The 27,200-nt window shown below is 30.5% G+C and overlaps 1 long non-coding RNA gene across 1 annotated transcript; it reads right to left on the bottom strand.

Annotated features, from left to right (window-relative positions):
- Positions 1–2,202: 2,202 nt before the first annotated feature.
- Positions 2,203–3,146, bottom strand: LOC122523432. The gene is made up of 2 exons (XR_006305296.1): positions 3,031–3,146; positions 2,203–2,929 (listed from the first exon to the last, which is right to left on the bottom strand). It is a non-coding gene; the product is annotated as an uncharacterized LOC122523432 (long non-coding RNA).
- Between the last annotated feature and the right edge of the window lie 24,054 nt (positions 3,147–27,200).

The raw sequence follows: 27,200 nt of genomic DNA, 5'->3' as shown, positions 1-27,200 counted from the left end.
AAGTTTATTTTTTGATATGTGTGTGTATGTGTGGGTGTGAGTTGGTTAATCTGGGTCTGCGTTTCGAGAATAAAGAAAAGAATGTATCGACGAATGAGATTCGATTATCGTAAAGCAACAATAAAAGAATAGTGGATGAATGAGAAAATAACTTCGGAGAGTTCTAGAAAGAATTTCAAAAAGTATATCGAGTAGTGTGTGTTTTTCCTGACAATGAGAGAATATTTTAAAAGAATTTCGCGAGTTGTGCGTATTACTGCGAGAATTGTGCTTAATTTTAGAGATATGGGATTTATTTATTTTTTTATTTAAACATTTACGGGAATTATCCACTGTTACATAACCAGAATAAATATTGAAAGATAAAGATAATATAAATATAGTACTGATGAATAAAATAATATAAATATAAATAAATAAATAAATAATATATATACATGGAATAATAAAAAATATAAATAAATAAATAAATTAAAATATAAAAAAGAGAAAGAAAGAAATAATACATACAAATAAATATAAATAAATAGATAATATATACATAGAAATTAACAATAAATAAAAAGACTATAAATATATTTACAAAATTAATGAAGATTTAATTTTTCATTTTTATGCTCATTAATTATTCTTCAATAAATTTAACCCTACATTACACTTATATACTAGAAATCTGCAAGAAAAAAAAAGAACATCATATATATAGCGAGTGTCATCTCGTTTATTTCTGAAAATCGTCAGAAAAACAACTACAATATGAATCATTTATACGAAGTAACGAAAGAAATAAATTGTTTCGTATATTCCCGTTGGGGACGTAAACTCATCACTCGTATGTACATACGTCCATCATCGGTAAAAACTCTTAACAGGACTTTTATATCTCGTGTCACGACAGAGCCACACAATACACGTTGCTTTTTGCCTGCAGCCTTTTATGTTCTTTTCCTTTCCGAATTTTTCGTCGTTTTAGAGACAGAAAGAGAAGAGAGAGAGAGAGAAAGAGAGGGAATGGGGATTGAGAGAAATTGGCCATTGGATTTCTTTCCTCAAAGGTAGAAATTCTGAGATTCTAAGCACTTTGCCATCGTGAAGACCTAGTTTCAACGGAACATTGACAAGGACCAACGGTAAATGCCAGATAAGGTAAAAACTGGTGGCTTGCAAGTGGCACTTTCCTATAGAAGGCAACCTCTGTGATTTACCGGCTCACTGCTCCGTATTCCATATCCTGACGCCTGCGTTTATCGGTTCTACACTTTTTCTATACTACCTATCGAAAACTAGAAAACCCGTGGTAACTAAAAAAACCGACAGAGAAGGAAATAAGAGGAAAGGGAGGTAGGTAGGTAGGAGGCCACACAGGGAGAGAAAAAAAAGATAAATCGAAATTGAGCGAACATTTTGATTGGGGTGAATCAAAAGTTCGATCATTTATTGCGTTGTTTCAATTGAAGTCAATAAAATGACTCTATATGTAAGTGAAATGTTAATTTAAAAATTCACGAACTTACGGTTCACCATAATATCTAAATAAATTTAACATCGGATTTGAAATGAAATACAAGAATGAAAAATCACCGACGTTGATCACCTTTCCGATCCATAAAGGTTCGGGACAAAGTTAAAAAAAAAAAAAGAAATCGAGCGAGAACTATCGTTACCATGGGAAAAGCAAAAGTCGCCAAAAGTTAACCGAGCAAGACTAACTTAACGCCGTTTTCTTCCTATCCCCTATTTCTTTCTTTCTCTCCCTCTTTCTCGTATAAGATATTTCGAGATAACGATTCGTCGACGGAGATGTTTCTAAGGACGACCAAAAAACGAGGAAAATCTTCTTCCTGCATTGAATTTTACGTGGAGGTAAAAGAAAAAATTAGTTCTGTTTTTTTTTTTTATATATATTTTATTTTTAAAGCGGAACTTCTTTTCAACGGGTACGGAAAATTTTCAAGCGAGATTTAAAGTGAAAGATTTCGAAGGAAACGCGTTATTTGAATAATGGCGGAGGAACGGGGAAATATCGATTAGGCCAGATTTGTGGAAGATGGCAAGGAAGATACGAGACAGTCGAGCAAGGCGAGCACAATATAAAGCGCAATAATGTCTTTGATAAGAATGATTAAAGAAATATTTTATTAAAACAATAATAGAAAGTAAGAGAATAAAATGAAAAAAAAATAGCAAAATCCATTAGAGTACTTAAATTTATCACGCGTTTTATTTGATCGAACTATACCTCTGAAATTACTTTCATGAAATATCGAGAAAGTACATTAAATATTCTTAATAATAATTATTTTACAAATTAATTGCCATAGCATATTTTTTCTAAACATACCCCCTTCAAGTAACACCTAAGTTTTGTAATTGTACTTATTAAAAATAATCATATAATATATAGTCATTACGCGAAAAATCATAGTGTCTCGACATCATGTCAAGGCGTGATAATAAACAATCTAGACAATAAAAATAACTAATAAAATATATAATAGAATATACAATTTTGCACGAGTAATACTGAAAAAAGAATTACTCGTGTGTTCGTCAATAATTTATTGAAATAATTATAACTAGTAATTCGTGCCGATTAGGATCGTTCATCCTCGGCACATAATTGAGCGACGGAGGGACTTTCAATTTTTATACTCACTCGTTATCAACTGTTATATCACACGTATGTGGCATTTAAAAATTAAATTGACGCATATATGAAATATTAACAGTTAGCATTGGAAGTTCTACGATGGTTCCAAAACACTCCTACTTCGCAGCAAGTATTGTAGTCTAACGATCGAAGAGTTCCTCCATTTGGTATTGAAAAAGATCCACCAAAAATCCATCAAAGATTCACCAAAACTCCATCGAAAATCCATCGAAGAATCCATTCCATATCATTGAAAAGGATAAAAATCCATCGTCTTATCTGTAACATAAAATAGAACATAACGATAAGTTATCTGCAATACAATCCAAAATCGTATAAAAAAGAAATCGAATAAAATGTAAATTAAAATGAATACTTACAATGTATTCCAATACGATGAAGCTCAGTGGCACCATGGTGATGCATCTCGCGTGAATCTAATAATGCGGTATAAACGAAAATAAGAAACGATAGATGAGTTTCTTATCGCGAAACCGAAATTTTATTATACGACGAACAACACTGATTCTATTTCGCGTTTGATTTTAATTTGACTTACGCCCGATCACTGATTCTACAAAACTAATTCAAAGACTGCTTTGCACACAGTCAATGTAAGTAAAAAAATTTTCATTGATGCACTGACTCTAATACGCAAACAGTCTGTGCGACTGTTTAATGATAAAAATACAACTTTTCTTAAACAAACTTTAAAGCAATTACTGTTTTGGTTGCAGTTAATTTAATATATAAATTTCAAAAATAGTTCGCAAACGCGACGAATTGAAATTAATGAACGAACGTGCTTTTAATCCGTGATTTTAATTATATTTAAACGATTGCAACACTCTCGTATACTGCTTCACGCACGATTGCAATCTGAAACAGAAATAAAAAACAATACTATTAATATCATTACTATTACTGCAAACAATTAAAATGTTTGTGGAATTATTGAATACAAAAATATACTCACTTCGAATCTTCATTGATGAATGCACGATGGGTCTTCTACTCTTAGAATGACGATGAGCACACGTTTAAACCGAATAAAAAAAACTTACGGAGTTTCTTCACCCGAAAAAACGAAACTTTTACATACGGCGAACAATACTGACTCTAATTTCCGATTTTTTAATATCTTTTTAACTATGCGTTATACTATGCGAGTAGTTCATTGCCTACACGCTCGATTGCAATGATGTTCTAAAACAGAAAAAGAAAGAGAACAATTAATATCATTGTTATAATAAAAAACTATTAAGTTATTATAGAAATGTTTGATAGGAAAATATACTTACTTTTAGTCTTCATTGATGACTGCAGGATGGGTATCCTATCCTTAGGATGACGATGGATAAAATAAAATTAAATAAAAAATCTGCAAAGCTAAAACATACTAAAAATTATATTACAATATTTCTTTTTAATCATTCCTGAAGGCAGGGCACACATTAAAAGATATTATATTATAAAAATATCAGTAAAAATATTAATTAAAAATCTTTAAAGTTTTCTAAATAAAACAAAATTTGTATCAGCAAATTCAATAAAGAATAACCTAAAAAATAAACCGTCTGTTATACCGCTCTATGCAATGAAAAACTCTTGAAAGTATTTAAATTAACACAAGAACGTTATAAATAAAATTATTCAATAGTTTAATACGTCACTTTCGTTGATCTTAACTCGTCGAAGGACGAAAGAGGAATGATGATCTTATACTGCTTATCCTTGAGAGTGTCTAACGTTCGGTGCTCGGATGTTTACGTTTTGTCTTCGGCGGTTATTCTTCTGTTTTCAACTCGAGAAATTCCTGAAAATATACATACACATTTATAATTGTCAGTAGGTCGAATGTTTTGTTTTCTTATTCTCTCTCCCTCTCTCACTCTCGTTCTCACTCTTTCTATACACATTTCTATGAATCACGTAGCTTAAAAAAAGAATAACGCTTACCTCGATGAATATGAAGATAAAAAAGTGTAAACACAATTGTTAGACTAAGTATATGTATTCGTGCTGGACTCTCCCAATGCTCGGAAACCTACAATAAATAACAAATAAGAATACATTAGTACAATATAAAGAAAACCAAATACGTGAGTGTATGTATACGAGCTACCTATACTTATGTATATATGCCTGTATGTGCGTGTATGTGATAAACATCGAATTTAATATGAAATACGATCTTTGAAGACATAATTATGAAAAATGATGAATTAGAGAATCATTAGAGATGGTAGTAGGTATCGATACCGTAAAGAAAATGCTCGAAATTAGATAAAAATATTATTAAGTAACATTGGTGAAATTTGGAGCGAAGCCGAGATACGTGGATGATTACATTTTCACAGATATCTTTCGAACTTTTTAATATTTCGTTTTGAAAATACTCACGTATGAAAATCTTGTGTGTAGCTATCGTTTGATATATTATAGGAAGGTGTAAAATACTTTTCAATTACCCGAATTAAACGGGATGACGCAGTACGCTGAAACATATACAGCTTACAGGTTTTCAATATGGCGTTACCTCTGCGTTGCATCTGCGTTCGCAGATGTCGCTGAGCGTCGCTTCTGCTACAGAGTAATACATGCGCGTAGTTGTATGTGCGGTAGTCCACCTTCAAAGCCTCGTAGCTCTGATAACGTCATGGCTGCTTGATAATTTTGCATTTTTTCCATCTATTATAGAAAAATATCGAATAGTTAAAAATAGTATATAGGAACATAACAATTGTCGAAATATATATTAGGTGTACAAATAAGTTTCTGCCGTTTTTAATTAAAAATTAAGTATTTATTCTAGAAGAATGGTAATTTTAAGGTTATTTAAAATACTGTCCATCACTTGCAATGACTTTTTCCCATCTCTCAGGCAACATTCGGATCCCACGTCGGAAGAACTCCTTGTCTTTTGAGGCTATCCACGAATCAACCCAATTTTTGGTATCTTCATATGATTTGAACCGCTGCTCCGACAGAGCATGTTCCATGGACCGAAATAGGTGATAATCGGACGGTGCAATGTCTGGTGAATACGGCGGGTGGGGTAACACTTCCCAATCAAGTGTTTCCAAATACTTTTTCACGGAAGCCGCTACATGTGGACGAGCATTGTCATGCAGGAGAATAATTTTTTCGTGTCTAGAATAGTATTGAGGGCGTTTTTCCTTCAGAGCTCGGCTCAATCTCATTAATTGTGTTCGATAGAGGGCTCCGGTGATTGTTTCGCTTGGATTAAGCAACTCATAATACACTACACCCAGCTGATCTAACCAAATACACAGCATGAGTTTTTTTCCGTGAATATTCGGTTTTGCTGTTGATGTTGACGCATGGCTTGGTAATCCCCATGATTTTCTTCTTTTTGGATTATCAAAATGTATCCATTTCTCGTCACCAGTGATGATACGATGTAAAAAACCCTTTTTTTTATGTCTAGCAAGCAGTATTTCACTTAAGCATAATCGGCGTTCAATATCTCTCGGCTTTAATTCGTACAGAACCCAATTTCCTTGTTTATTAATCATTCTTAATGATTTTAAACGATGTGAGACTGCTTGCTGAGTGACTTCTAATGTTACAGCAAGTTCTTTTTGTGTTTGAGATGAATCTTCCTCCAATATTTCCTCCAATTCTGCATCCTCGTAAATTTTTGGACTTCCACTGCGATCTTTGTCTTCTACGTCGAAATCACCGTTTTTAAACTTTTGAAACCACTCACGACACGTTCTCTCACTCAAAGCAGTCTCACCATATGCTTCTACGAGCAATCGATGCGCCTCAGAAGCAGATTTTTTTATATTAAAGAAGTAAACTAATATTTCCCGCAAATGACGCTTATTTGGCTCAAATTTGGACAATTTCAACAACAAAAAATTATATTTTACCAATATGAAATCAATAATATTAATAGGTTATGTTGTTTTTAAACGTCCAAACTAATTTTTAAGAAGGATATCATCTGCGAAAGTTAACGGAAACTCCGCGCCGCGCTATCTACATTAAAACGGCGGAAACTTATTTGTACACCTAATATTTTATTAATCCAGACAATAAAAATTGATCAGTATAAGTCGATATCTATAAAAATTATACCGTAAAACAAAATAAATATATATATACAATTTCATAGAAAAATGCATACCAATGTACATGGAATTTTTTTCTACGCAAATATTTTTTATCCTCGACATTATTGTAATCTTTCGATTATATCATTTCGAAGTCATTTGTTATAATAGAAGAATCTGTTAGTATATAGGAAAATGATTTACGTTAGAAAATATTTTTTAATTACCTGAGAATAATGGGACGACGTAGTATCCGTGCGATCTCCAGCACTGACGCCGCGAAAAGAAAGAAGAAAAATCAGCAAAGAGCCCTGATTGGCTGATAATTATTTCAGAAGTTAGGTGACCAATTAAAAATTCCCAATAACCATATAGAAACGTATTTCACGCACACAAGCTTACGTACATACACACGTACGTAACTCGTCTTTCTTCATGACCAACCACGCTAGTCAAGCTTGATATGATATTTTATTTATTAAATAATTATCAAAAATTTATTCTATTTTTCTATTTAATCATGTTGTATTCTCCCAATGTTTGGAAATCTAAAAAAAGTAACACTGCACTGTTATAATATAAACAAATCAAATATAAGTATGTTAACAAATAACGAAAAGAATAAAGACAATATACACTAAAAACTATATCGCCTTGCACAGAAAAATACTATTGTATAGAACAAAAACTCGTAGCAGATATTCTTGAAACAATTGACATAAAGCACTGTAACCATCTTTGAAGAATTAAAATAACAAGAATTTTTTCATATCGATATGGAATATGGGAATTTATACTTTCATAGTTGGCATGAAAGATGTCAATTGTTTTGTTTCAATTTATTTTAATTCTTTAAGGATAGCTACAGTGCTTTATGTCAATTGTTTTAAAAATATCTGCAACGAGGTTTCTTTTCTATACGATTGTGTTTTTCTGTGCGAGTTTTAATGAATACTTTATTTATTTTCTTCCTTATTTTTTAAATATCATAAAAGAACGTGTACACCTAATAGGAAAATAAAATTGATTTTTGATTTGTTAAAAAAATAAATTATGTGTGTTTTTCTGTGCGGTGTGATAAAGTTTTTAGTGTATAATGTCTTTATTCTACACATTATTTTTTAAATATTAACAAGGATAACTTAATACTTTACTAATACAATCTTATGATTTGCAGATTTGTAAGTATTTGAAGATTTGGAAAAGCACAGCATCAAATAGGATTTTTTATCGTTTTATGTATCAAGTACATACATAAAAGAAGAACTTAGAAGATTTTTAAATGCATTCAGGCAATATTTTTTGGTTTTTAAATGAGCTAACACCTGAGTTACCTTCTATCATAATAGTAAATTTTAATAATTCACATTTTCCATTAGTAAATAATTTATTCACTGTCTTAATATATTGGTTGTATAATTGTGTAAAGAAATGTATTTTCTTTTTTCATTCTCATATAGGTTAATAAATGTGAGAAAAAGGAATTCAATTCTTACATGTTACTTTATTAGTTAGTATTCATTCAATATTTACAATTGTATAACTGTAATTTATATATTGTAATAATTACATCTTTATAGTGCAGTTTTATTTAAGAAATTGTATAAAAATACAAAGAATGCTAAAATCAGAACATTATAATCTTAAATCTTATTGATTAGGTGGATTATTCCATTTATACACATGCGTAACGTTCGGAAAGTCATATAAACAACTTTCAATAAACGTAATTTTCTAGAGGACATTGACTTATTGTCAGTCTAACGAGAGACTTCGAAGAGGACGGTATATAGATCCTACACACACACACACACACACACACACACACGCGCGCGCGCGCGCGCGCGCACACACACACACACACACACACCGAGCTTTTAGCCAACAAAAGACATTTCTATCGATTAATTAACAATTATTTTAATTCTCTAATACATTCTTCTTATATTTAAGTTTCTTTTAACACGTATATATTGGTTGAAATATTACATTACCTATTAACGTATTTTAAATAGAAAATAATTTTGATATATTTTTCTTTTATGTTTTTAGATGACTTTTTTAAACTTAATTTCGTTACTGGTCCAAATTGTAAGCATAAAATCCTCCGATTACTTGCATTGTTTTTTAGTCACTTCTCTTTTAGATTTCAACGTGTAAGCATCGGTAAGTGTTATTGTCGAATAAAATTTAATTAATATTAATTAAAATTTGGGTCTTCAGAAGCGGTTACCTCCTCGTGGTTAGACCCGGACAATGGTGTTTTACTTTCAATATAACGTTTAACATATTTTACATGATATACATTCCAATGCAAGTAAAATTCAGCCAAAGACCGCTTACCATAAACATTATAATTGTAATTAGTTTCTTTTAACTTCCTAATTAACACCATATTACAAATCATTTCATTGTTTTCCCTTTAATACTCCATTTATATTATATTCCACATTAAAATACTTGATTTATTTTATAGGAACTAATCATATGCATTCTTTCAATCGTTTTTGATGTACAGTGCGGTCGGTAAGCACGTCCCGGTCGCGATCGCGATAAAAAACTTTATTATAGTTTTTTATTTTTGTTACCGTTACTACTCATCGTCATCCTAAGGGTAGGAAACCCATCGGGCATTCATCACTGAAAACTACAAATAAGTAGAATTTCTCTATCGAACATTTTCTACGATAATTTCAATAGTTTTTGATTACGACGACGATATTAATCGTTCTTTCTCATTTTCTGTTTCAGAACATCATTGCAATCGAGCACGTAGGCAATGAGGTACTCGAGTGTTTGCATCGTTAAACAAGAATCGGAAATTAAAGTCAGTGTTGTTTGCCGTATGTAAAAGTTTCGGTTTTTTGGGAAAAGAAATTCTGAAAATTTCTTTTATTCGGTTTGTATGTATGCCATCGTCATCCTAAGGGTAGGAGACCCATCAGGCATTCATCACTGAAGATAAAAAATAAATTAATTTTTATATTAAACATTTCTTTAATAATTACTTGTAATTCTTAAACGATAATAATGATTCTAATCGTTTTGTTTTTGTTTTTCTTTTTCCAGAAGGCTAAGTGTTCGTGTTAGTGTTTGATATTTGAACTGCGCGCAATGCAGTTGTAAAAATTAGAGTCAGTGTTTGTGCGAATAATTAAAAAATATAATTTTTATCGTTAAGTAGAGTCAGTGTTTGTACGAATAGTTAAAGTAAAATTTTTATCGCGAAGTAGAGTCAGTGACCGTGCGTAAATTAAATTCAAATCAAACGCGTATGTAGAGTCAGTGTTGTTCGCCGTATAAGAAAACTTTCGGTTTCGCGATAAGAAACTCTTTTATAGTTTCTTACATTCGTTTACCGCGTTATTAGAGTCACGGGAGTGCAAGGAAAAGTGCATGAAGGAATTCTCTGATGGGTCTGGTGACGAGGAATGCAGCTGAACCATTTGCTACGAAGTAAGGGTGTTTTGGAGCCAACACAGAACTTCTAATGTTAATTGTTCCTATTACGTACATGCGTCATTTTATTTTAAAATGCCACATATATGTAATATAACAGTTAGCAGGTCGTGAGTTAAAATTTAAAGTTCCTTCGGTGCTCAATCATGCCGAGGATGAAAGGTCCCAATCGGCACGAGTTACTGGTTGTAATTATTCCAAAAAATTATTGACGAGCACATGAGTAATTCCAGAAAAGAATTACTCCTTTTTTGAAATTGCTCATGAAAACTATATATTTTATTGTATGTTATATTATTAGTTCAGGATAGGTTTTCTTGTCTCATCGGTTAAATTCATTTAATTAACAGTGCAATTAATTAATGCACTTTTCCTTTCTATTACGTGTTTCGCTCGCGTTTAGTAGTGGTGAAATCGAGTATTAATTTACTCGATTTCGTCCAGAAAAGCATGTAATAAATGTCTTACATACATTGCTTCGTACTTAGTTTATTTAATCGCAATTTCTTTTTCGATATAATAAATAAATGAGCAAGAAAAGACAAACCCATTCGCGACGGATAGATTCTGGCAATTAAGTGGCGGCTCAAAGCTCAGTTCTTTCATTAGAACAGCCATTTAACGAAAGAATCGTCCGAGATTTTTATTATTTTTTAAAATTTTTAAAATCTTTTTTAAAGTCATTATAAATGACTATTAGAGTCATAGCCCGCTTAGATTTATATGAAAGAACTTTTTATTATACATTAATCAAATCTTAGATTAGGATTTTCAGCAACTAATATACTAATCCCCGTTTCTCCCCCCTATACTTTCTGTATTCTCATCTATGCGTGTGCCCAGGTGTTACACGCATGGGAGAGAAACGGTTAGTATAGGTTTTTAGTTTTAAGTATATTCCCCTTCTATTGGCGGCTGTCATTGGCTAGTGATTGTACGGTGTACATTGCACATGTGTGTGCGTTTAGGTGTGTGCATTGTACATCGTTTCGCGATACGTAATACCACGCATTTTTTAAAGTTATTGAATAAAAATAACTTTTAGAGTCACGCGTACAATACGAAATTTTTTTTTTTAACAATTGTTTTGCATGGTAGAGTTACCGCATTTATTTGTGGAAACTATGCTATACTTGTATATAACTAGTATGCATATATACTAGTTTATACTTGTATTTTTGCTTTAGTAATTTATGCGATAATCACTAGCCTTGACAGACGATTACAGCAATTGGTACGTACTCCCGTAAATTTAGAAAACGCGTTTAAACTAGGGTGTCGGAGGTGCCCCGGGGCATGCTCTCTAGTTTTGGCTTTTGCACCCTGGTGGTATGTGTGAGAACTATGGAGTAAGTGGGTGGGTATGCATGTATATTTTTTTGGGCGAATGTGAAACTTTAATTATAAGTAGGTAGGACTCCGGAATGACACGTGGTATACTTATACTTTTCAGAGCGAGTCCCCACCTCCGGGTTTTATACGGAATTATCACAAAGTTATATCTTTTTATTCTACCCTGCTTAACTTGGAAATCTTTTTTGTGACAATTCTGTAATATGTATTATGTATCATTATTCAAAGGGATTTGCAACCGTTTAAGAAATTAATTTCTATTTTGATTCTATCTCGAACGAGATAGAGTCGAAATCAAATCCGCAAAACCTTTGATGAATTGATAATTAGTTTTAAGTATTATAACTAGCACTTCGCACTTTCGCGATTTAGTTTTTAAAATGTTTCACATAATTCAATATATAAAGAATAAATTAAAACAAAATATTGCAAAGAAATGCATTGCATTCTTAGTATTATTTTTATTTCAATTCGTTTTTATTACTCGATAGTAAAGTGTTATTAGGTCATCAATTAGCATAATTAACTGCTCGGATATTCGATTAAATGTGCTCGTGTAGTATGTGCACAATCGATGAACTCTAAGTTCGTTGATTGTCCACGAACTAGGATAGCTAACGGGAAACGTGAATTAATTTTGTAATAATTAATAAATAGAGTCACTCAACGAACATCGGAATTATATGTAAAAGATATATGAAAGAAAATAAATGGAATTATTTCATATATATATTGTAATGTGAAATGTATTTCATTTATATTAGTGTTATAAGCAGTTGAGAGTAATTGGGTGAAAATGTCTTTAAATCGTTTCTAAATTGTAGGACCATAATCTGGTATATTATAACGGTATGGTATTAGAATAGAATCACTACTTTACATAGTTAATAATATTCCTTTTAGCGATGAGATATCTCTCGACCAAAAGGTAATAATCATTTTCTATGTAAAAAGTTCAGGATGTATTACTAATCACATTTTTTTTTCAGGGTTGTGTTAGGGTCGGTTTGGTTTATTCTTTTTATAATTTAGAATCAAGAACGATTCTAATTCTATATCATTAATCGTTGTGATATGCCAAATTATGTGAATACTTTTTGGAGCGATTGACGTTTTTGGTCAAAGATTCTTTTCATGCTCGCACGTAGGGAATGTCCGACAGTAGGCTTAAAGAAAGAAGAGGCTAAAAGTCGAAGAGACCTCCACTTAATTGTGGCTCAAGAGGGCAACTACAGACTTACTGAATTATTTTCCATGATTCGGTAGCATGGTCGAATCTTGAGAGAATAGTTCGTTGGTTAAATGACCAATATTTTTTATTGTGTTTTTTCTTTGCTCGTCAATAATTTATAGTGGTTATTAAGAATGGAAGTAATTAATATAGTTTTCTTTTTGTTACAGGTGACCATCGTTGGATTTGCCATACCACCCACCAAACACCAAACATAATTTTTCCTAAAAATAAATCGAGTATTAACAAAATTTGATTTTAAATGATATTTCATTTAAAAGACAGAAAATAGTTTAAAATCATGATAGAATACAATACCATTTCCGAATTCCCGCTCCAATATCATATCATTTTCTAATTTCCTATTACACACAGTTTCCCCACTTTTCATTCTTCATTTCATTTGTAGAAACTAATTATCTTATAATGTTTTTTAATGTCTCTTTTACATTTTTATTGTATTATGTAAGATTTAATCATTTATTATATTATATATGTAGGATTCGTGAAAAAATTGGGCCGTTGGACAGACTGGACCGGGACTCGAACCCGGATCTTCCGCTTTCCGGGCGACTGCTCTTTAACCAATTGAGCTATCCAGGGCCCACCGTCCAATCTCTTCACGAACGCCTACTTAAGTGTTTGGCTTGGAGGTGCTCGCATCCCACATATATTTAATTAATTTTCATTTTATTTTGTTTCAGGATATTATTAATTCCAATGCATTTGTAAGTATTGGATTTTGATCTAAAAAAGGAACATGCTTTCGATGCATTCATTGGATCTTCGCAAATCTAAACTAATCTTTTCTTTTTCAAGTGCATTTCTAGTTTTTTTTCAATGGGTAGCGGATAAATTCTTTCTTTGCGAAGAAAGGTCTACTTTAGGGACGCGACCCTGCAAACGCGATTCTATCTTATCTCCAAGGATAGTATCATGTCCTTACCTAGAATTTCCCCCCCCTCACACTAAACGATCCTATTTTTAATATTTTGTTGGCAGGATGAATTATGGAGACTATGTAAAATTCTTTTCAAGAAGAGGTGAAAGGGGGATCAGAAGTGGATTGAATTATGGTAAACGGTGGTATTTTAATATGTTTATTACTTTAATATTGCATCGCAATCGTGAGATAAATCATTGTTTATGAACTTTCATGTTTTTATAGGTACCATGGATCAGTCCAAATTTTTACAGATACCATGAATCATTCATTGCATGTTTGCAAATCTAAAATAAACTTTTCTTTTTCTTTTTCAGGTTCGTTTCCAGGCCCACTTTTCTTCTTCTTTTCTACACCTTTGTTTTTTTTTTTGTTGCAGGTTCAATAGAAGGAGGACCATACGAGGACTAGACGCGGACCGGAAGAGGACTAGAAAAGGGCTTAGTTATAGTAAAGAATAGTATAAGGTAATTATTTTTATAATTAAATGTATAATTTTGATCTGTTTATTGTTCTCCCCGTAGCATCGTACGCGTGTGATAATTATTTTTAATGTATTTTCTTTGTTCGTAGGTTCCATGGAACAATCCATAATTGCATACTGTTTCTATTACTTTACTTTATTTTATATATATGGAAAATTATTATCTATGAAATATTCAAAAAATGTAATTTTCGTATGTGCATTTATCGAAATTATATTGAAGTGTATTAGTTTTCAATTAAAATCATCGATGTTTCTTTAATTCTTTTCAGATACATTTCTCATTTTATGTTGGTGTTTAATATTCAAACTTTTCTTTGTACTCTGGTTTACTGTTGTAATGTTTTTTAGGTGGAACTCTTATAGTGAGGCCTAAGAGTGAGGTTCCTTAAAAAATGTTCTTGGTTCAGTCATTTCCTTTCATTCCAGTTTAATTCGGATGTGGACATCTTCAGGATGCACATCCCATGTTTTCAGAAGCGATTACCTCCTCGTGGTTAGACCTGGGCAATGGTGTTTTACTTTCAGTATAATGTTTATCATATTTTATATGATATACATTCCATTGCAAGTAAAATTAAGCCAAAGACCGCTTACCATAAACATTATAATTGTAATTAGTTTCTTTTAACTTCCTAATTGATATTATATTCCTATATTCCTTTCCTTGGTTCCTTCTATTCATTTCATCTATAGAAACTAATTACTTTATAATGTTTTTTAATAATTTTTATATATCTTTTTTCTTTTTTTTAATTTTAGAGATTTATTTATTTCTAAATGGATCCACTAACTAATATTTATTTTTTCAAAGATAGAATGCAACGCGATGTTAGTTCGTTTGTATTTTATCTTATTTTTCATATATCCTACAAGTTTTGCCTCACATCTTTTTAAATATTCTTTTTATTAATAATTAAATCATATAAAAACGTGTATTTTGTATTTATAACGTTATAAATAAAAAGAAGTACGCTACGACTTGTTTTAACTAAACTTTGATTTTCAGAGCTTCAATTGCGATCGCGTGCAATTCGATTCTTAGAGTCAGTATTTGTTATGAAAAAGTTGCAATTTTTTCTATGCAATCGCATAGATTGCTTTAAAAGTAATTGATAAGCAAAATTGTGGATTGTAGAATCATTATTTTTTATTGAATAAAAATCTCATTCGGTCGAACTTAAAATCAACGAAATAATTTGTTAAAATATATTTGTTAAAGAACAATATGCTCGCCACGTGATTATAGTCGTCATCTTTATCGACGAATCTGACTTTGTCTGGATAAATTAACGGTTAATATTATTTTATAATCTTAATTATTACTTCTTATTTTTATTTTTTAAATCATGATTGTCTTCGTTAATGTTTTTCATTCGTGTAAAATATTTCGAACGATATGAAATGTAATTAATTTTATTTTGTATTTTTTTAATTACAGATTTAATCATCAATTGAACAATACAATAATTCATCTAATTTAAATTATCTTCGCCAAAGGAACATTTGACTATTAGCTAGAAGAGGAGGGGATTAGCCCAAATTTTTGTTGAAAGCATCGCAGAATTTTCTTCGGTAAAAGTAAGTCGTAAATTTCAAAGTTTCTTTAGTGTCCAATCATGCCGCGAATGAAAGGTGATAGACGTAGCTGCTAATGCTCTATTTTCTCAACCCTAATCTCCACCGTTCAAAAAAGAAGAAAGAACGGAAGAAGTAGAAAAGACGGGGAACATAAATTCTCGATACTATCTAAATCTTTTTCCCTTCCTCCAAACAAAAATCTAAGGAAAAAGATAAAAGAAAATAAAGGATGAATGAACTTTCTTCAAGATTTTCTTACCGACAGAAGTAGTTTCCATTTTCCTAAAGCTTAGGGTATTCTTTCGCTAATATATTTTAGGTGATGTTTAATGTTGTTTGGGATCTAAGAAAAAGAGTAAAAAAAAAAAAATAGTAAAAAATAAACTTCGAAGTTAACTTAGGATGGGGGTGTTGGGTGTTGGGGCGTTGGGGGTGGGGCAGCAGGTGTCAGTGAATGGATGGTTAGAACGTGCGTATCGAAAAAATATTCGCTAACGTTTGGGTTGAGAAACAACGCGCGTTGGGAAAGAACGAATAAGGGTGAAAGAGGGTTATAGAAAATAAAAGAAGAAGAAGAAGAAGAAAAAGAAAAAACAAGGGGATTGGTTAGAGAGGAGGAAAGATCTTGAAGATAGCAGCAGTAGCAAGCAGCAGCAGCAACAGTTTTCCTAGCGGTGAACACGAGAGGAACGAAATCGTTCCGCTGTTGCTAGGCAACCTGTTGCCATGGGCGTTCGTATAGCACCATGAGAGAGAGGGAAAGAGAGAGCTTACTGTGCCATGACCCAGTATTACATGGGAATGGTAGAACGAGGGTGGAAAATCCCTGGAAAGGGTGAACAAACGAGATAAAAAGAAATATATGTGGAAGAGAGAGAGAGAGAGAGAGAGAGAGAGAGAGAGAGAGAGAGAAGGAGACTCACGAACAGTACTCGATTTTTCTAATGAAAGTATTTTCTCGAACCAGTAAATACCAGTAAATATCAGTAAATATGCAAACGAAGATGATTTATTTCTTTAACAAATTTCAGATGGGATTTATTACGAGAATCATAAAATTTGTTTCTCGATGGGTTTTACTTTGTATTTCATTTTCTTTTTTTTTTCTCTCTCTCTCTCTTTTTTTTCTTTTTTTTCTATTTTTTCTTTTCTCTTCATATTTCAACGACTTCTAATTCGTGTTAGAAGACCCGGTGAATGTAATTTCGTACGAGATGCCATAGAAAATTCGATAAAGAAATTAAAGCAAGACGAGAGGAGAGGTTGGACTCTTTATCTTAAACGTATTTTTCTTCAATTGGATCAACCTCTCTCCCCTTTTTCCTCCCCTCTCTCTCTCACTCTCTCTCTTTCTTTCTCTATCTTTCCCTTGCGACTTTACCACTTCTCGGTAATTTCTAATTATATCCTTTTTGCAATCATCTTGCTTTCTTTCTTCATTTTTTTTTTATTTTCTCTTGATCTGAATACTCTGGAGAATTCTCAATAGGATAAAGTGGGTAATGATTGAGTATCGTATCGATTATCATTGTTACGTTACTTTTACATTCGCGAGATTGGCACTTTATTTGTTAGAAAAAAGAAATTAATTTAAAATTTGTCCAACACTTCTCTATGAGATTATTCGAAATTGTGATTATCATTTTGTTCGACATGTTCTTTTACTTTTTCATTATTATTTCATAAACGTGACAATCATGTAGATCATATTATTAACGATTAGTTTATACTGAATTTTTTTTATAAAATATTAATAGATAATTAAATTGTGGGTTGCATTCTAATGAAAATTATTTACAATTATGTTCTCTCTCTCTCTCTCTATATATATATATATATCTTTAGTACACAACGTTAAATTATTCAAGAAGAAGATATGCTTTGGCTCCAGGCAAAATCGATTACTAAGAAACAAAGTAACTATAATAAAAGACGAATTTATTAATATTCTTTTATAACAAACGTTATAGAAAACACTTTCGTAGTTTTAATCAAATCCTTTTTTCTACCTTTGAAATATTTATTTCAGGGGGGAGAAAATATCAGAAAATAGAGATGGGGAGAGAGAGATTTTCATCGAGATACGTTCGGAAAATTAATTACTCGGAAGTTTGTCCCGTTTATTAATAACCGTGGTGACGTATATTAGAAATTCAGGACGTTCATAGTAGTAGTTGTGTTGTAGTAATAGTAATAGCAATAGTGTTCGTTATAGCGACGTTTAGATTTGTCAGAGCACGTAGCAATTTTCTTTAGACAAGCTTTATTATCTCAAAAACACATTTCTTTCGGTTAGCTACGATTTAATACACCGAAGGCTTTTAGATTTCCCAGCAGACGCATTCAACATTAGTTAACGCGTTGTAAGAAACACCAATTTCATTAATTCTTAATTAATATCTTAAGCGATTATTCATATACACAAATTACTTTTTTTTTTATTATTATTATTAATTTTTAATATAATCGAAATGTTTTCATTTTTATAAAAATTTTATACGAATTTTTATTCGATTTTATTCAAAGATTAGTTGACAATGTAATGTCTTTAATTTCAAACAATTTGATTCATTTCAATATGAAGATTGTTTTCAAATATGCATCAATGTTTAATTATAGTTTGCCTAATGCATAAAATTTAAATGAATAAAACAAGTGCAACTATAGTGCATAGTTAATAATACAAAGATTATGATAATATATGTAAAATCATTACGTTGACAAATCTCATTGACGCATATTATTCGTCTCAATTATTTATCTTACTTACACATTTCACTCATTCATCGGGTATACTAATCTCACTCATACATTCCATTCATTAATTTCGTTTACTCCTTTCACTTATACATCTCATTCATACATTTTATTCATTCGTCTCACCTTACACTAATAAACTCGATTATATTACTCACCTGAGCTAAAAAATAATCTTAGAATGAATTATTTTTAGATAAAAATTCTGATGCAAAAAATTTTGAACGTAATTATATTGAAGAATACAAAAATATTTTCTCTCGTATAATTTAATCTACATATTCTATTAACGATTCTAAATATATTTGATTATAATGTGATCATCGATATTCAATTCCTATTACTTTATAATTAGCAAAATGTTAGAAAGATAAAAAAAAAAAGAATCTCAAGAAGTGAAGATTTAAATGGAAATTGAGGGTAGTTAATTATTCGATAATATTTGCGTTAAATTTTATAAGAGATAATTTGATCATAATTGATATTGATTAGCTTTCATTCTTGCCACTTAGAGATTGCTGCGTGCAGTGAAACACGAATTAAAATTTTCTAATATTACTTGTGTAAAATTACTTTCGTTAATTAATTTTAACAAAAATTAATAATTAACCTTGAAACAAACCATAGATCGTTTATCAATCGATTAATATTAAATCAAAATTTATAAGTTTGTCTAATGAATGAAATGTAAGAAATTCGTTTGATATTATATTTCGTTAATCACTATGCTGAAATTGAACATGAAGTATCATCAATCATTATATTCATAATAATGAGCATATTTTATTACAAAACTTTGATTAGTAATAACGAAATATCTTCTGATGAATAAAATAAAGTAACCATATATATATAAAGTGAAATATTTATAGTCAACTATGTCGATGATATTTAAAATTCATAATTAAAAACGTTAACAAAATAAAAATGCATGGAATTGAGAAAGAATTTCTATATAAATATAAATTTAAAAGATATGTGAAATATCTTTAATTGTTTATTCCAATTTTCTTCAGAATTTCTTTGAATTCAAGATACACCATAAAAGAACTAGAGTCACCTAACAGAATTATTTTATACAAAGGAACGTACTTTTATTTATAAAAACTGGATCGAATCGTACTTTAATAAGCAGTTCCTTTTGAGAGTCTAGTCAATCACATTTATTTTCTTATTACTTTTTCTTCCTATCAACGAAGCTTTCATCGTACACCTTGAACGTCATTAATCTCGCTTTATCGCGTCACTTGAAATTCCTTTCTTTCACAGTTTTACGAGAAACAGAACGAGAAGTAGATTATTGTTCAATCTCGATAGAATTGCATTTCGCATTGTTCCATCTACATTCCCGTGAGAAAAATAGGAGTATTAAAAAAAAAAAGAAGGAAAAATATCTAATTAAATATATAACAAAACAAGAAAAAAATATATATAAATTTTCATTATTGTTAAGAAAAACTAAACAAAGAAATCTGCATATTATTAAAACGATGAAAATATTATATAAATCACAAAAATATAACCCGTAAGGTCTTGCAATGTAAATTGCAAATTTTTCGAGCGCGGGTAAATTTATTATTATTCATGAATTTAGCATAAACGATGAGAGAAGTATAATATCTGTTAGAAAATAAATTCCTTGATAAAACATTCAAATGTTGTAACATTTATAAACGATCATTATATATTACATCTCGTTAGAAATGAACGAAATGAGCGATCAAAGATGAAAGAGATATGGGGTAGGTTAACGGAATTGCATCCGTTTGATAGTTTAATATCTCTGACCCTAACGTTTGTCAGTAGCAGATGACATTACAGATATCTCTCAACGCTTCGTTTCATAGAATGTGCGATTAAAAGCACGTAGGGAATGATGACGTTGGCTAGTTTGCTTCCACGGTTCTCTGCTTACAGTCTCCGGTTACTACGAGGTGCTAAAGGGTGTCACGTACCTATTCTCTACTAACCGAGGGTAATATAATTGATGCTACGTGTGTTTTATACCATCTATACAAAATTATGCTTTTATTTTTTTTGTTTTGTTTTTTCGCAGTATTATTAAACGATTAATTTACAAACAAAAATTGCTAGCTTCGAATTCTAAATATAATGCATTTGATCTTACACAATGAATCTTTTCTTTTTAATACTAGATAATTTATTATAACTAGAAATATATGGAAATTTGAATAAATTTTTTGAAACTATTGTATAGAGAAAGATTTAGTTTAAGATGATATTTATAAATACTAATAATTATTGTAATAGAAATAGAAATTTTGTATGAGTGTAAGTTTTTTTTCTTTTTACTATTTCGTGTTAAATTTGATTAAGTATAGATTAGAGATATTTTATGATAAATCCGGGTTTTTAACGCGTTTAATGAAATCTCTCGAATTTTTGTTTAGTTCATTTTCGTTTATCTCGATGTCAAGAAAATTATGACGCTTGTACGATCGAAAACCGGAGAGAAAAAACGCGTTGAGTTACAAATGCAAACATACGATGAGTTTGTGCGAGCGATAATTTACAAGCGAATCGAATCGATAAGAAATATTTAAACGAACGTAAAAATATAAATAAACGAGAAACGAAAAAGAAAGGGAAAAAGGTGGATGGGAACAAACGAAACGGACGCGCTTTCGAACGGTTTTTTGTAAATATCGAGCTGTCGAAAAGTTAACAATACTTTTTTCTTTTTTCTCTATTTTCATTTCGATGCGTGGCAAGTTTTAGAATAAGGGGGGGGAGGAATGAAAAGTGAGAGAGGGGTGATGGATAAAGTAAAACGAAAAAAGCGGAACACATTCTCGGAGAACAACGAGGATAATATTTACCTTTTACTACTGGAACCTAAAAAAAAAAAAGAAGAAAGAACATACAATTCGTACAGTCGGCTCTGACAGAATGCAAGCTCAAGGACAGAACAGCACAGGACAGGGCAGGACAGGACAGGATAGAAGAGAAAAATTGGATAGTAGTGGAAAAAATAGGGAAATGTCTTCCGACATTGTATGTCAACGAATTATTACACGTTTCGTTAAAAAGTTTTCTCTTATTTCTCCAAACTTATCCGATTCACGTTTCGTTATTATCTTAACTTTGAATTATCGATATCGAATTGTTACAAGATAAAAATGGAAAAATCAAATAATTGTTCAAAATCTTCTGATCAATAATTCAACAAGATTAATATAAGCAAGAAATTGTATTATCTTTTATAAAAATATAATGTATGATTTATATATATATATAAAATATTATACGCAATGTATAACACAAGTATAAATCAATTTTTAACATTATGATAATTGTTATAGTTTTTAGTATTACCATTATAACAAACCACTCGATGTAATTTTAATTTGATGCTTTTAATATCTTCGAAATATATATTTGAATTTACATTATTACGAGAAATATTTAGGTACGGTGAGGATGTATATAAAAAATGTATATAGAAAAAATAATTTTTTTTTCTACGAGATTAATCTTTAATAAAATATGGACAATTTTTTTATGAATAAAATAATGCTAATATAATTTCGTTGCTGAGAACGAAATTATGACGAAGGTCAAGAAAGAAAAATGATGTGGTAAAATTTAGCGTAAAGTAGAAAATTGAACTTTATCCTGTCTTCTTCCATTTCTTTCTCTCTTCCACTCTTTCTTTCTTCCTCTTTTTGAATGATTTAACTTACAACGGCTCGAGAAGAGTACTTCTTTTACATTTTTTAAAAGAAAGTTACGAGAATACTAACCTGTTCAAGAAAACTTCTTATTGTTCTATACGAAACACGTAATTTTCTACCTAAGCACCTAATTTCGTACGATGTAATTTTGTTAACCTTTTCTTACTCATCTATATATGCATGAAGGTGTGTATTTATAAATAAAAGTTTATGGAGGTGGTTAAAATCTGTGCTTCCATAGTTTCAACTTAGAAATTTTAATATATTTTATCTACTTCGATTTATCTCTTAGATAATATTATTACGATTAACAAATACTGAATATTATTGTTTCCTTGCATAATCTTTTGTTTAATTATTAAAATAGTAAGAGAGTAACTGGATAAAAATTAATGAAAAGTGTAATAATTTCATTTATTTCTTATTTGCGTGTTACCACAGATCAACTATGATATCGTAATTGATGAATTATTATACTCTTTTAATCAATGGGTTTCCACGTGCAACGATTTCCTCGTCATGAGACCTTGTTCGATAATACTTGAATCCTATTTAGATCATATAACGCAAGTATAACCGTATTAATTGGCAGAATAATTAGATTTAATCATAGATTTTATTTGGACGTATATGCAAATGAACATTTCCGTTCTAAACACTAATATAATAGATTAATATTTGCTTTAAAACAATCATTTTTTTCGGATTCTTATTATTACACAAGACGTGATAATTTATCGTTAGCAACTTGTACTACAATTAAAAGATTTTATTCCAATTTATATCGACAAACGTTTCATATATTAACAATAATTATTAAATACAAATTATAATAATTTATTTCTATAGATTAAACATAATGCATAAATTTGAATACATAACACGTATTACAGATCTTAGAAAAATGTTGTTTCTTCACGACCGAATTAAAGTTGTCTTTGATCATCCAGTAGTTAATTAGTCGATTAAAATCATTCATGCATTCCCTAGATGCAATCCTTACTTTAGTGGTAGGAAATTCCGTTAACGGATGAATGCATCGAAGATATGAGGTGGACGACATTACCCATATTTCTTCATGACACAGATACATACAAAGGATAGGAATTAAACCCATGAACATACACATAGAACATACCTTACTACTTGCACACACACATATAGAAAGACAAAGTTGAAATGTACCAATACAAATAAGAGAGAAATACGTATATATACATGTAATCCGACACGCTTAGAAACGCATACTTAGATACGAATCGTGAGTTCTCGCGAGCGCAATGCATCGTCGAGAGTATTCCATCGTTCGTGGTGCATCCTGACAGAGATGTTATTGCACTAGCAAGAATGGTACGTGACAGGAACTCGATACGATTCGCGTAAATACGCGTTACGAACGCATTCCAATTTCATTATACGCGTCGTATACTCGCAACTTCGTTTCGTTCTTCGCGCATGTATGTATGATATATTCTTTTTTTTTCTTTTTTTTTTATTAAGCAAAATCGTTCGTTCGCTCGCTCGTTTTTTAAACCCATTAGCTGCCAAATTTTACTTTTTTTTTTACATTTTTGACCGGATAAGTTATATGTATGCACAAAAGGTTCACTGAGTGGTCTACGTAAAATTCCAAAATCCCCAAATGAGGATCGTGACAGCTAATGGGTTAATATAATAATTTATTTACCGTTTCCTATTCTTGTTTTTAGGAGAGTAGTTTTGGTAAATTAAAATTCAAAAAGAAAGTTCGTGAATTATTTCGTTATTCGTATATGTATATATTTTTTTTTCTTTCTTTCTTTTTTTTTATTAAGAAAAATTTATTAACAATAATTTATTTAACGCGTTTCAGTACACTAAAATTCGAAAAGAAAATTCGTGAATTATATCTCAGATATAACATCGTTTTTAAATTTTTTAAATATGCAATTCTTCGATTCCCCGGCAACTTATTACTCGTTCAAAGATGTTGTTTGAATTTTATTGACAATCGTACATGAAATAAAAAATTGTTTCTTATTTTAACGTACAGAAACCAACCCTAAAGTTACGTTCACGTATTCCGAAAGATCCTATATATTTTTATTAAACAGATATATCTGGTTTAGCGAATTGTATAATAAATTTGATAACATTTGTTAGTGGATAGATTAGTAGTCGGTGGTTTTAATCTTTAATCGATTGCAATTGTAATTAATAATATAAAATGTATTAACAATGTAAAATAAACTTGATTATAAGCTGGAAAATGTGGAAACAAATGTTCGTAAATATATCCACTTGATTTTCCAAAATGATGTGAATGTACTCTCACGTTGCTTGACAAAATGAATATTAATTAAATGCATATTCCAGCGGGTTGTTAACATCGCATGTAATTTATTAAAAATTCGCGTTAGTTCGAAAATTAGAAATTAAAAATTCGCGTTAGTTTGAAATTAGAAATTAAAAATACAATTTTACCATAGAAAAGTCATAGACGGTGTACTACTGTGATTTTAATTTTAAAAATAATAGAAAGAAAAGAAAGAAAACGAAGAAATTATAATTCTTTCTCTCCCTCTCTTTTTCTTTTTCAGATATGTGTAACATTTTTTACAACTTTTTTAAACGTATGACCATCGTGGAAATTAGAAACAAAAGAAAAAGGAAAAAAAATGAATGAAAGTTTCCTTACGTTTATTCGAGCTTAATCGAATATGTTGCTCGTTTTAAAGCACATTCTCCGATAATAATTCGAAATAACGTTCTTTTCGTTATGACAACCGGTACCAACGTAAATGAAATTTAATGAAATCAAATGAAACGAAACGTATTCGAGCTTTTCATTAGTAAAAAGAAAAAAGAAAATCGAATCACTCGAAGGGATGCAAATAGATTAACGGATACTAAACGTGTTAGTAAAATTGATTTATATTTTTTTTTGTTTTCGAAGAAGAAGAGATATTACGTGGATTTATTATATAATTTTGGTTAGTTTATTTCTCATTCATGTTAAATTTATGTGACTGGACATAATGTGTTTGATATAAATTAATATTTCTTTTTTATTCTTTTTTATTTATTTTTTTAACTTAAATTTAGTCGTTTTGATTGGATAAAGAAGATACATATGTACGCACACGTAATATATTATCTTTTCAATTTCTACCAGAGCATAGTAATTTGGAAGATAAGTTAAAAAAAAATAAAAACAAAAAAAGGACCAGTAAAACACGCAACGTTGCGTGTCATTTAATAATGAATCTTCTTCTGATTAGGTCAGCTGCGAAAATCGTTAACATCACATTACCGCGTTTATTATCATCGTTGGGAATAACTAACAAGATGAACAAAATTCTGACGCGTTCATTAATATAATAAACTAATTAATTAATTAATTTAATCCGACTAAACGTACAAGTTGGAAAATCTGGTCGAAACTTTTGTTAGATTAATAATTCATTGTGTATATAAATAAAAATACGAATACATACCTATATTTAACATATCACGTACGATATGCGATAAAAAAAAAAATAAAAATCATTTTATACAGAAGTATAAACAAAAAGCAGGAAATTTCCAATTCGTTTAAAATATATATATAAATGTAAATTTCAAATTGTACCAAGCCAGTTTGAGCTATGTAATCTAACACACGAGAGATTTCATTAAATTCGTTAGAATATAACCGTGAAACGTGGACACGAATCAAAATCGTGAAACAACGTACCTATTCTAAAACTACAACTAGCTTGTCAAATTTTTGCATTTTTCTTTTTTTTCTTTTTTTATTCTTTTTTTCCTATCCATTTAACGAGATGTCGTCTGTGGATCATAAAACAAAATTCGAAGTTTCGTTATTCGAGATCATAAGAAATTTTAATCGCGTACAATACTTTTGATTGGAGTACTTTCGATGTTACAGTCTATCCTTCTCCCTATTTCCCAAAATTTATTTGTATTTTTTTTGTCATTTATGAAAAATCGAATCATAGATACAATACCCATTTGACCGAGGATAACTAGAAAAGTCTTTTTAGTCTAGAGAATTTCACCTACTCTTTTCTTTTCGTTTTGATGTCGTCATTTCTTTCATTCTATCTCTCTCTCTCTTATACTTACAATACCACTCTAATTTCTATTTTTTCTTTTTTGTACTTTCCGTTCTATCATAGCTATCTTTCTAGTTTCGTCCGTTCTGTTTATCGCTTGAAAACGAAGGAAACTGGAGCAATTAATGATCCTGCAACACTGGGGAAAACCGTGTTCCGTTGAAGGAGTGCAACTGACTCGTTGTGTCTCGTAGTAGTTGCAACTTTCACGATGAACTATTATCCATCTTTCTCTTTCTCATTCCATTTCACTTTCTCACTTCGTGTCTGTGTTCTTTCTGCCCCGATATAAAGGAACTAACTTCCTGAAAGATATTTCTGGCTATCAGAGAACTGTCTTTATGTTTCTTTCATCCGTCGTGTCGAACGACTGATTTTAATGGAAAAAAAAGAAAAAAAAAAAAAAGCTGTATTATAAACGTTTCTTTGAAAGATTATAATTACTTTCTGAAGAGTATATTTTATTTTATCATCGATTAGTAAATTGGAGGATAGTATTATCGAGATTGAAATTTTTGAAAGTGATTATTTCTTAATATCAATTATTATATTTGTCACAATGAAGGTATATCTTGCATTAAATCTTATTGTTCGTTGTTATTCTTTCTTTTTACAGGTTTATGGGGTTACACCAACCTCAGTGATTTAAAAACTATGTATAAATATATTTTTGTTTTTAATGCAGTTATTAAGTATAGAAAATAATTTTTATTTTGTGGACTTATTTTTGGATTGTGGACTTATTTTTTCTGTCAGAAAACAAAACAAAATTGTTTTCCTTATTGACAATGAACTTATAGCCAAGACGTAACATAGGGAAAAAATTGTTCAAGCTTTTTCGTAGGAATGTGACTGCTATCATCACGAA

The sequence above is a fragment of the Polistes fuscatus genome, unplaced genomic scaffold (genome assembly GCF_010416935.1).
Source record: "Polistes fuscatus isolate 324 unplaced genomic scaffold, CU_Pfus_HIC Scaffold6, whole genome shotgun sequence".
Taxonomy (NCBI): domain Eukaryota; kingdom Metazoa; phylum Arthropoda; class Insecta; order Hymenoptera; family Vespidae; genus Polistes; species Polistes fuscatus.
This window is presented reverse-complemented; position numbering and strand designations above follow the sequence as displayed.